Raw genomic sequence first — 11540 nt, forward strand, 5'->3', positions numbered from 1 at the left:
ACAACGAACAATGTTCTGTATGAACATTTTGGAGCTCGGTTTAAACTGGGTGTGTTCGATGTCAATGACACTTGCAGATGAGCAGCAGAATTTGCTGCTATTTATCCTCAAGACATGGACCAAAACATTGCAGGTAAACTCTATCTGTTTCAATTCTCTGTAAAAAGTGAGACAGAAGTCATCATACACACTGCAGCAGATACTATGGCACAGTCGTCTTCAGGCTCATTTCCTAAAGTTGACATTGCCCTGTGATTTTTTTCCTCACCCTAACTGTGACAAACTGTGAAGGAACACATGACACATGCTTTTAATCAAGTATTTTGACTATCGACCCTGCATGAGCTCTATATGATTGCCAGGAGTGGCATAGGAAGGGGGCTTTTTATATTATCTGTCAGCACTTCACCTAATGTCTAATTTTATTTAATTTCTGTCACGAGGCCACATACTGTAGCAACAGGCACACAAGCAACCATTGAAGGACTGATTTCTGCCATCCTTTTTTACACTGAGTAGCACGTTTGTGAATGATTGGCCACCTCAGGTTGAATAAAGATGGCAGAATTGAGCCTTTAACTATTTCAGATTTAAAATGATCGTGCTGTTTGTACTGTTTAAAGAGGATGTTGTAAAGGCCAAAACTGTATCAGGGTCCAAAAAAAGAACTAGATAAGTTCATGGAGGACAGGTCTATCCACGGTGTCAGGGATCCATCCCATGCTCTGAGTGTCCCTAGCCTCTGTTTGCCAGAAGCTGGGAGTGGATGACAGGGGATGGATCACTTGATGATTACCTGATCTGTTCATTCCCTGTGAAGCACCCAGCATTGGCCCTGTCAGAAGACAGGATACTAGGCTAGATGGATCAATGGTCTGACCCAGTATGGCTGTTCTGATAATTCTGTGAGAGATGCTGTGTTAATAGCACTGGAGGCTGAAAGCTTTGGTTCATCAAGAGAACAGGAACAACATAGGGAGCAGCAATCAAATCTTCCCTGTAAGAGTAGAGCAACATGTTTCATTGTTCTGCAGAGACTAATAAAAAGGATTCAAATTTTACAGATGGCGCCTGTTGTTCTGTGTTCTCACATTACTTTGGGATTCTTGCAGGTCAAAAAGCATATGATTCATCTTCATTCTTTCCACTCTTGAACTTCATGAAATAGCTACTGATTCACTCTGAAGTTCAACTAATGCCTAATAGCTCATTCTGCCCTTTACTAATCCAATAACATGGCAGTGTCGAGGGCTAGGGGATCATATCATTTCAGCCAGTCTAGAGGGAAAGAAAAAGACTCATCATGAGAAGTGATTATGGTGTTATCAATTGAAAGCCAAATGGCATGGAGGAAGGGAACCCTGCCACTACAATTCAGCCAGAGACAGCTGAGAGAAGCAGAATTTCTCTTCAACTTTAGGAGAAGAGAGAGGCAGAGGAAGTTAAGTTTGTTTTTGCAAAACTTAATCAGATGGGGTTTAGTTCTGCAAAAACAAAAGTAGGATGGTTCAGATCCGAGTTCAATTCTATTGAGATTATTAAAATTTGAGTAAGCGGTCTGGATAAAAGGTTGTGGTTCTGACCATCTTTGTAGTGAGCAAAGGAGAGCTATTGCTGCTCATGGTATTTTTCTTTTTTGCAAAACCTCATCATTCTGATTTTGGCTTTGCAAAACCAGGATGACTCCAATTTAGGTTCCATTTTATCCCAAGCACCAAATTTAGAAGAGATTCAGACTCAAGATTCTAGTCTGTGCCCTCATCTACATGGAAGCATGGGGGGAAAGGCACCTTGAGGTGGCTGGAGCCCTAGGCATCCCTATGACACATAATAGACTAGTCTTCTGTAGACTATAATACTTTGGTCTAATTTTGCTTAATAGGTTTAGCGTGCAGGAGTTGGGTGGTGTTGCTGGCCTGTGATATACAAATGGTCAAACTAGATGATCTGGTAATCTCTCCTGGCCTTAAACTCTAAACTCTATAAATAGTATCAGGCATATTTAATCTTAATGGAGGCTGGGGAGGTAGAGGAAGCAAACCTCTCCCGAAGGTGCAGCCGAAGCCTAACAAAAGGCTCCTCACATGAAATCACCTGGAGATAAACATAGGCTGCAAATTGAGAATTGACACTAGAGCCTTGATCACAGCATCCTCTGATTAAGGCCTATCATCCTACAGTGACTTTTGAACATACTGTACTTTATTTAAAATGATCAGGGAGGCACCAGAGCAAATTTTTTACAATTTGTTTTGTCAGTGGCATTTATTCAGTTATTGTCTTGTTTCAGGTTAGCACAGTACTTATACAGAGCCCCATCACTCCATTACCCACTAGGAGGCGCAGCATACTGGCTGGCAGGAACACATTATGTGGTAAGTGGTAGCTCTGTCTATTTGGTGGAACCTCTCCAGTAGTCAGAGTTTTTCCAGAATATTGTTTAGATTTTTTTAAAAAATTGTTGGCAAAATGATGACATCAAGCGTGTGGTGCTTAATGTTTTATGTGAGCAAAGGAACAAAACTTCATCACTGGAGGGTTAAGAGAAAGTTAAATTACATATCATTCTTGCTCCAGCTACATCCTGGTTACTGTGGCTTCATAATTGTAAAGGTCCAGATTATGCCCAGTTGCTTTGCTGTTGAATGAGGGCGGGGATTGTACAGCGAGCCTCCGTCCTTGTGCTCTGTGCTGCCTCCGGGCCCAGCTGCAGTGCCTATATTCGGCAATGCTCAGGGACCACTCCCTCTGTGCACTCACTGGGGAAAGGAGAGGGACAGAGAGAAATTGGGGTCATGGCCTCACTCTCCTAGAAACCAGTTAGTGAAACTAGCCAGGCACACAAAGGGAAGTATGCTTCGTGTCCTCAAGGCACAGTGCCCAAATTGTATGATTGGTACACTACTTGGTAAGGAGGAACAGTCTGAAGCAGGAATAGTGCAGAACAACCTTCCCCAGAGCAATGAGTTTTCCCTTCTCCTGCGTGAATGTGAATTCTGCATCAGTCTCAGCTTGGTGCTGCTTGGCTTAAAGATTGTTCTAAAGACAGCACTAGAGCAGTGGTTCTCAATTACCAGTCTTAGGACTGGCCCAGGACTCTGAGATCTCCCTGTTTAGGAAGGTATCAAGCCAGTCCCTGGTATCAAAAAGGTTGATGCACACTGGACCAGAGCACCTGTGTAATGGGTGGAGCTGTCTGTACCAATAGTTATTCCAGCAGAAGATGGCTGTGATACATAGGAGAGTTATTAAAGACTGTAAGAGCCACAGGAGCAGGGATTTCAGATAGCAGTCGTAGGAAATGAGGTACAGCATGGCATAACAGTAAGCCTGATGTCTACGGGTTGCTCTTTGTTTATTGTGTGTGTGTTTAGTGATTTTTGTAAAGCCTATTTCTGGTTTTGCCATTAAACCAGCTGCAGTACAAGTAAAACATCCCAGTCTTAGTACATCCGTATTCCTCACCATCTTATTTTAAACCAACGGCACCAATAATAATAATAAAGGTACAACTTTAGTGCTATTTATGTTTCAGCTTTGATTATTCAGGTGAGTGCCATATAACATTGCTATGGTCTGGTTCCCTTTTCTCATCCCCCAAAAATCAAGATGCACTAGAGGAACAGCTAAAGGATATTAGAGGTGCCCCATATGAGTAGTTTAGTTTGAGATGAGATCCTGACCTTCCCCAAAGTATGGGCATGTTGTAGTATGGCCCGTTACAAGGAGAAGCCTGAGTTATGATACTCATATCTGGATCTAGATCCAGACTTCTTTAGTGTTTGAATCCAAAGCTCCAATTTGGAACCATCTATACTTTCTATTAATGAAATATATATTTTCTATTTCACATATTTCAGAAAATAGACTGTTCATTTCAGAATATTTTAGCTGTTGTTTGAATCGTTATTCCTTGGTGTACAGGAATAGAACTGCATTTGGAGTGGTTAATGGAGTGAATGCTGAAATCTAAAGTTTGTCTCTTTTACTGTGAATTTATGGCCATCAAAGCCTTTAATGACAGCAGATTCATATTTTCTGCCTTCAGTAATTTGTGGCATTCCTCTTTTCCATCTGCTGGAAAAGTACCACATCTGTTCTTGTTTATATAACAGTGTGGCAGCTTTATAACATGCAGAACTTCTAATAAAATGCTAGTTTTAATTGTCAGTTCAGTTCCAGTTTGATGTTCTTATCATTTATAAATGAGTAAAGATCTTCAGAATGTGGTTTTAATTAAAATTGTGGTGCTTCACTCAGAATAGGGTAAATATTTTTAATTTGCTATCTTGCAAACTAGACTGGAGCAAGATAGTCACTTTTTAGGATGCAGAATTGCATGATTCATCATGTAATGGAGACACCAGATTGCTCTTTTATAAATACCAGGCAAGCCATATAGGAAGAAAATAAAACAGAAGAAAGAAAAGTAATACAAAAAAATTGATGAAGTATCTTGCCAAAAGGTCTTACAGTACTATAAGCAATAGACTAAAACACTTTAAAAAAAATAGGTATTGACAGAACAGCGTGGCCAACATCTGTCCTGAGTTTCACTCCTACAATCCAGCTCATGGCAGAATTGCCCCCTATGTCTCAGCACACCAGAAGATGATGTACTGTCCTAGCACTTGTTTAATAATTACACCCATTTAAAAATCAAAGATTTCAGCTTATATTTTTTTAGTTTTTCAGATTATTGCAGTACTAGGTACACTTGGTCCTGAAGCAGGACCAAGTACACCTAGACCATGCTGACAGGTGTTTGTCAAACCTGTTCATAATAGCCTCTAATTATAGGGATTCCACAACTTCCCTATGTAAACTTTTGCATTGTTAACTATCCTTATAATTAGAAAGTTTTTTTTCTAATATCTAATCTAGATCTCCCTTAATGCAAACTAAGCTGATTATTTCTTGTCCTACCTTTGGTGGAGAGGGAGAACAATTGATCACTGTCAGCTGTATAACAACTTTTTACATATTTGAATACTTTTATCATGTTGCCCCTTAGATTGAACATGCCCAGTTCTTTCAATCTTTCCTCAAATGACATGTTTTCTAAACCTCATATCACTTTTGTTGCTCCCTTTGGACTTTCTCCAGTTTGTCCACATCTTTCTTAAAATGTGGTGCCTAAAATTGGACACAGCACTCCAGCTGAGGCCTCCCCAGAGCAGAGTACAATGTGCTTGTGTTGTTTTTTTTTAGCAAGATGCAAGGCTGATATGAATTTAGGACAAAATATCTTGGTTTGTTGTCATGTTGTAGAAGTAACATACTGTGCATATAAATGCACAAATGGGATTGATAATGGAAGAATGGGGCATAGGAGGAGTGTACCAATGAAAAGCAAAAATAATATATTTGAAAAGCTCATCTTTGATGCCATGTATTTCTTTCTTCACCCAATGGGAATTGCATGGATTCTTTTATAACAGCAGTCACTGGAGTCAATTGATAGTGTCCCTTGTCATATAATAGGATCTAAACTTCAGCAAACCTGACCCATGTCAAAATTAAGTCTCTTAACAGCACTTTTGTGTGTCACACCTTTTACTTATATGTGTCAGCCACCAATTAATTCATTTCGGCTTCAAAAGACTTCACTAAATGGATTTTCAAATTTCAGAGAAGACTATATACATTTTATTATTATTTTTTAATATTCAGATCTTTATTTTATTAAAGTTACCTGGGGTTCTTTTCACTGGTCATACTTTATGACTAAGAGGAATGATATAGGTCTAAATTGTAGAATGTAACAAAGTGCAGCATATTGCTGCCAGTGACTTTTAGAAGACACTTATATTCACCATCTGCTGTTGGTTTTCAGCCAATAACCAGCAGTAAGACATAATTTTCTTGGAGTTTATGGAGAATTGAGGGTGCACGGTAAGATTTGACAGTTGTTTAACTTGTTGCCTTATTTTAACTTTTGCTTTATTATCCTCATTAATAAATATAAATACACCTCTACCTTGATATAACGCGACCCGATATAACACGAATTTGGATATAACGTGGTAAAGCAGTGCTCGGAGGGGGCGGAACTACATACTGTAGTGGATCAAAGCAAGTTCGATATAACATGGTTTCACCTATAGATTTTTTGGCTCCTGAGGACAGCGTTATATCAGGGTAGAGGTGTACATTGTTATTGTAATAATACTGTCACACGAGAAGTATCTGAAGGAATGAAGTGAGACCACATTGTCTAAATATCTAACCAACTTTAATGCAGCCAGAGCCCTCACAGAAGCACCTGCCTCTGCTAGAGCTGGCAACAGGCCCCACCACATGAAGACTTTGCTTCAATTCTATTTCCCCAGCATCTCTCTCAAATCACACTCACCTGCAACCTAGCCACTGTGGGAGGAGAAGTTCATTGCAATGCATTTGTCTACACTGTGGTTTTATGAAAAATAGTTCTTGTCAGACAAACTAGATATCTTTTGATGTGATTATAAATTTGATTGACAAAGGTAACTGACAGACTTCTGTAAGGTGTTTGATTTACAACATTTAGGCATTCTTATAAAAAAAAGACCACTAACCAAAATCAATATAGCACATATTAAATGAATTAAAAACTGGCTAACTGGTAGAGCTCAAAATACTGAAAATGGAGAATCATTGTGAAATGGGGATGTTTTTAGTGCAGTCCAGCAGAGAGTTGCTGTTGATGTAATGCTGTTCAATATCTCTATCTATGATATGAAAGAAAACATAAAATCATTACCTGTGTAGGCACCCTCTATTTGAGGGGCCTCTGAACTTAACTGATAATGTTCTAGTTCAGCGATCGGCAATCTCTGGGATGCTGCCCGTCAGGGAAATCCACCGGCGGGCCAGGACCTTTGTTTACTTGCAGCATCCACAGGTTTGGCTGATCGCAGCTTCCACTGGCCGCTGTTCACCTTTCCAGGCTAATGGGACCTGTGGGAAGCGGCGGCCAACACATCCCTTGGCCCGTGCTACTTCCCGCAGGCCTTATTGAGATTGCCGATCCCTGTTTTAGTTGGAAAGATCCTGAATGCTGCAATCCAGACTTGTACACTACAGTTCCCATGGTGCCTGGGAGAAGAGAGATACTTCTGCCCCCCGGGAATGAGGAGAGCCTCATTATGGAGGCAGAGGCAGCGTGAAGTGGGCTCCATATTTCATATGAAGCTGAGATCTGGGTCAGGGGACAGTAGATTGCTTTGTGAAGTTCTGTCCAAGCCAGAAGATGCTGCTGTGAAACTGCTGAGACCTGGACCAAGCAGGGAGCCAAGGAGGCTATTGCTGGCCTTCACTGGAGCCAGGGCAGAGACTGTACCTGTGATCAGAACTGACTGAGGCTGGCATGGAGTGAAGGCAGTGGGAGTAACCACCTTTGTTGTCTGGGAAAGTGCTTTCAGGGGAAGGAGAATAGCGAAGAGACTTTAAGGGGTTTCCCTGAGTCTGAGAAGAGACAAAGTGGGCTCATGGTCTAACCAGGATCCAGAGTTACTGACCTCTAGTTATAACTCCCATCTTCAAAGGGGTTGTGCATTTTAGAATAATCCCAAATTAGAATCATTCTGCCCCTTGTTGCCTTGGCTGGGCAGATTCACTGGATCAACAGAGTGCTGACCCCAGCTTCTAGAGCATCAAGCATGTGTTTAGAACTCTGAAATTCAGAGCAGTACCTCAGGGATGGGGTGCAAGGTGCCAATGTAAGTGCAAGTTGGTTAAGTGTCATTTACTACTGTAAAATGCATTTCTTAATTAATTTATCGAAGCACCTCCAGATTTAAAGTAGTTGTGATATTTTAATTAATCCCAATCTGTTACATCATGTTTTTCTAAGTTGTTAAGTAAAAGTGTTAGCTCTAAGAGTATATTTTTTGTATATTGTTTATAATTGGTACTTCTGGGTTATATCCTTTGCGCAGATTAACTCAGGTTTATGCCTGATGGCTCCCAAGACATGCCAGTGTGTATGTATAGGACCCAGCCAGCTGGAGGCACCACAAAGATTAATTTCCTTTATAAGTAAAAGGATTGCAGCAGAGAAGTGCATAGATGACTCTGGATCTCCTTTATTGTCAACAACATAAGGCTCACCAGTGAGCATTGCTTGCTCCCATGTAATCCAAGAAAGCAGAGGGAGAGGATTACATTTGTAAAGTTTGCAAATAATACACATATTGGGGAAGTGGGTAATACTAAAATAGTACTTTCTAATTTTTCCAAAGTCTCAAGCAACAAGAGATCGTCTCCTTGAAAAGTATGAACGACTTCAGTCACAGTGATAATTAAATATATTATGAAATACAGTGTGCTCACAAATTTTTCTGTCTTGTTCTTCAGAATTTCCCTGACTCCATTTCTGCAGTATGTTCCAAACAGGTGACAGCAAAATGCCACATTTCAGTACTCTGATCTGAAATAGCAAGTCAGTATATATGGTAGCTACCTCCAAAATAGCTCACAGTTGCTTCAAAGACAGCAGCAAGACCTTGAATTGGATATAATCTTTTGGGACTTGAATAGTAAAATATGAAAATATTTTCAAAATAAATTCAAACATGTTATGATCAAGATCATGTTGATAGCCAACTAAAGCCTGTTGTGTAACTGTGTGCGATAACATGAACAGTGGTGTGTCTAAAAGTGACCTATATACATTAGAACTGTCCATATTCACCACTTACCACCTAAGTTGAAGCTAACTGGTTTTGAGATGAGCTCTTATTTCTTGAACTCAACAACTCCTGTTGCATCTTTGGTACCGTTAGCTATTTTGTATTCCAAGGGCCCATAAAGGTTTCAGGGTTTTCCATCTGCACAAATCTGATACCGACAGTTCTGGAGCTTAGCAAATCCATCAGCATGCATCGTAATAACTCTAGCTTTCTGTAGGTACTTCTAAGATGTCTGTAGGCACTACTGTAAGAGATTTTGCAGTTGCCTCTGCAAAATCTTTCACATCCTTAGATCAAGATTAAGGGCATTCTTGGGTAGCAAATTACAGAAACTTCAAAAATCTCTAAAACTTCAGTTGTATTTAACAACTGTGTGAGCAATGTTAAACAAAGTGGCAAGTATTCGGAGCTCCATAAACTGATTTTTACTTGGTCCAAGCCCTGTGAACAAACAGACTGCAATTGCACCTGGTTTCTACACAAGGATGGACTATGAGCTTCACCTTTTGCTCCCTTCCCTTTTCTGAATATGGGGAGCAGCCGAGAACAATCTAGTCCTGAGAGTGTCCTCACTCAGTAATTTTGCGTCATTCTCCACTATTCCATGTATTTTCATACTGGAGTTTGTGGGCACTACAACAATAGTAGTAAGTAATAATGGAACACAGTGCTCCTGCTTCAGTCATGAGTACCAGGGATTTGAACCGCAGAAGTCTGGATCTAAATGCATGAAGCTTTAAAAGATCCACCTCTGCTAGCTAAAGACCAGAAGTATGGTATGGATCAGTGTTCAGATCACACTCCCTGTCACTACTTGCTCTGGGCCAAGGAAACTAGCGACCCAACCAACTAACCTAATTTGGCGATGAATCCTGGTCATGTGCCACATGAGGCATGTTGCACATACAATAAGAAGATGGCCAATAGCAAACTCATAAATCTTTAGATGTTATACAGTCATTGATGGGGACAGAGACATCATGTAAGGCTGGGTACAGTAATAATATTACTACATGTCTGAAAATCCACTACAGAGTGAAGTACACTGGTTTCTTCTGTCATCCAAGCTTCAACCATTGTAAGGGAAAATATTGTACTGTACCAGCACTACTAAGGCTTTGTTAACCACAAATATGATGCCATGTGAGCCAATACTCACATTTTTTGTTACATTACTTATAAAAAAATCTTATTTTGCTGTATGAGAGGATTTGTTCATTGGATGCTAAGACTGTTAGTACAACTTTTTGCAAATACCATAAATTCAAAATTAGCCAGGGATAAGCAAAAGAATCATTTATCAGACCATGGCTTTCTAAACCAACTTTTAAAGAAGTTATAAAGTAGGTATAATGACATTTCTGATTGGATTAACCAGGCACCCAGCAACAATTTCAGACCAAATATTATTGTCAGCTTTTGTCTGCTTTTCTAGGTCAGAGGAGAAGGTTGGTCAGCAAGTCTGAGAATGTCCATTAGGCAGCAGACCCCAGTGGAAAAGTATAACAAAAAACAACTGCACAAGTTTTAGGAATGGAAGGGTTTGGGCCATCATTCTGTTGCTAGAAGTCTGAGACACAGTTGCTTCCTTTGGTGGAAGTTACAGACTCCAATGCCTTTTTAATTGCTTAGAATCCCATAACAAAATTCTTACATGAGAGGATGATTTATCATTTTTAGGACTCTGAGGGAGTAATCTTTGGCAGCTGTAGACTCACTTTAACCTTATAAGTCTCACTAAACATGCAGACATAAATGGCATATTCACGTAGCACTTACACTAGAATTTTAGAGTGCAGCTTCAAATTATTTGAATGACCCAAACATTCTGAATCTGAATAACAAAGTTTTCAGGATGCTGGCAGGCAATTTGGCAGATATGATTATATGTCTCAGATGTAATGGTAAAGTATTTGTTCTGAGCTCACTAGAGCATGGAGAACTATGTGGTTTTGCTCTCTACTGATTTATGCCGTTCCCACTGACATCAATTTGTGATCATCACAAATTTTGCTCTGATTCTGAGGCTCAAATGAGTTTGAAATCATAACGTGAAACTTGGACTAATTATTGAATGTCTTAGTTTTGTAATGAAACAGATAGGCCCACATTGGAGCAGCCTTCTGTAGCCATGGCAGGGCAAACAAGAATTCTGCCCTTTGCGTGGCTATGTGGGATGTCACTCATAATAGCAATCAGTCCCTGTACTCTCTCCGCTCTAAGGATCAGTGGGACTATTCTCTCCTCTTCCACCTCCCTCCCTGAGGACTCTGCAAAGGCCATGGGGAGGTACAGTCTCTCTGATGCTCCTTCTTGGAGTGCATGACTCCTCAGCCTACTCTATGCAGGGCTGCAGCTTAAAAGCCATTATTGAGCCCTAAATGTTTTTGTTGTTAAACCATAAACCAATTCTAAATCAGACTGAAGCTGAGTCCAGACCTGTCCCCAAAACATAGTGACACCCAGTAAATCCTCCAATGGAAATGAGCTGAGTTTGCAGTTTTTAATGACACCTGCAAAGGAGGAGGATGCACATGATTTCTTTTTTTGTTGCAAACCTGTCACCCAGTACTGGGGCTCCCCACTTACAGTGTAAACTGTTCCACATGGCAGACGATGCCACTGGCCCACACAGTGCCTGTTGGAAAACAAATCTTGCATATTGCTTACATTAAAAAAAAACCCTTTCTTTGCTAGAGCAGAATGTCTGGATGCAATAGTGAAAATGTAGAGCAGCGGTAGTGGGTTTTCATCAGCATATTGGCAGTAGTTTTGGAGTCAATCAGAATGTTTTGTTTCAACAAAGTCAAAATGTTTTGTTCCACTTCTGACTTTTTCCTATTTTCTAGTATATATTTTTAAAAAGTG

The sequence above is a fragment of the Gopherus flavomarginatus genome, chromosome 2 (assembly GCF_025201925.1).
Source record: "Gopherus flavomarginatus isolate rGopFla2 chromosome 2, rGopFla2.mat.asm, whole genome shotgun sequence".
Classification (NCBI taxonomy): domain Eukaryota; kingdom Metazoa; phylum Chordata; order Testudines; family Testudinidae; genus Gopherus; species Gopherus flavomarginatus.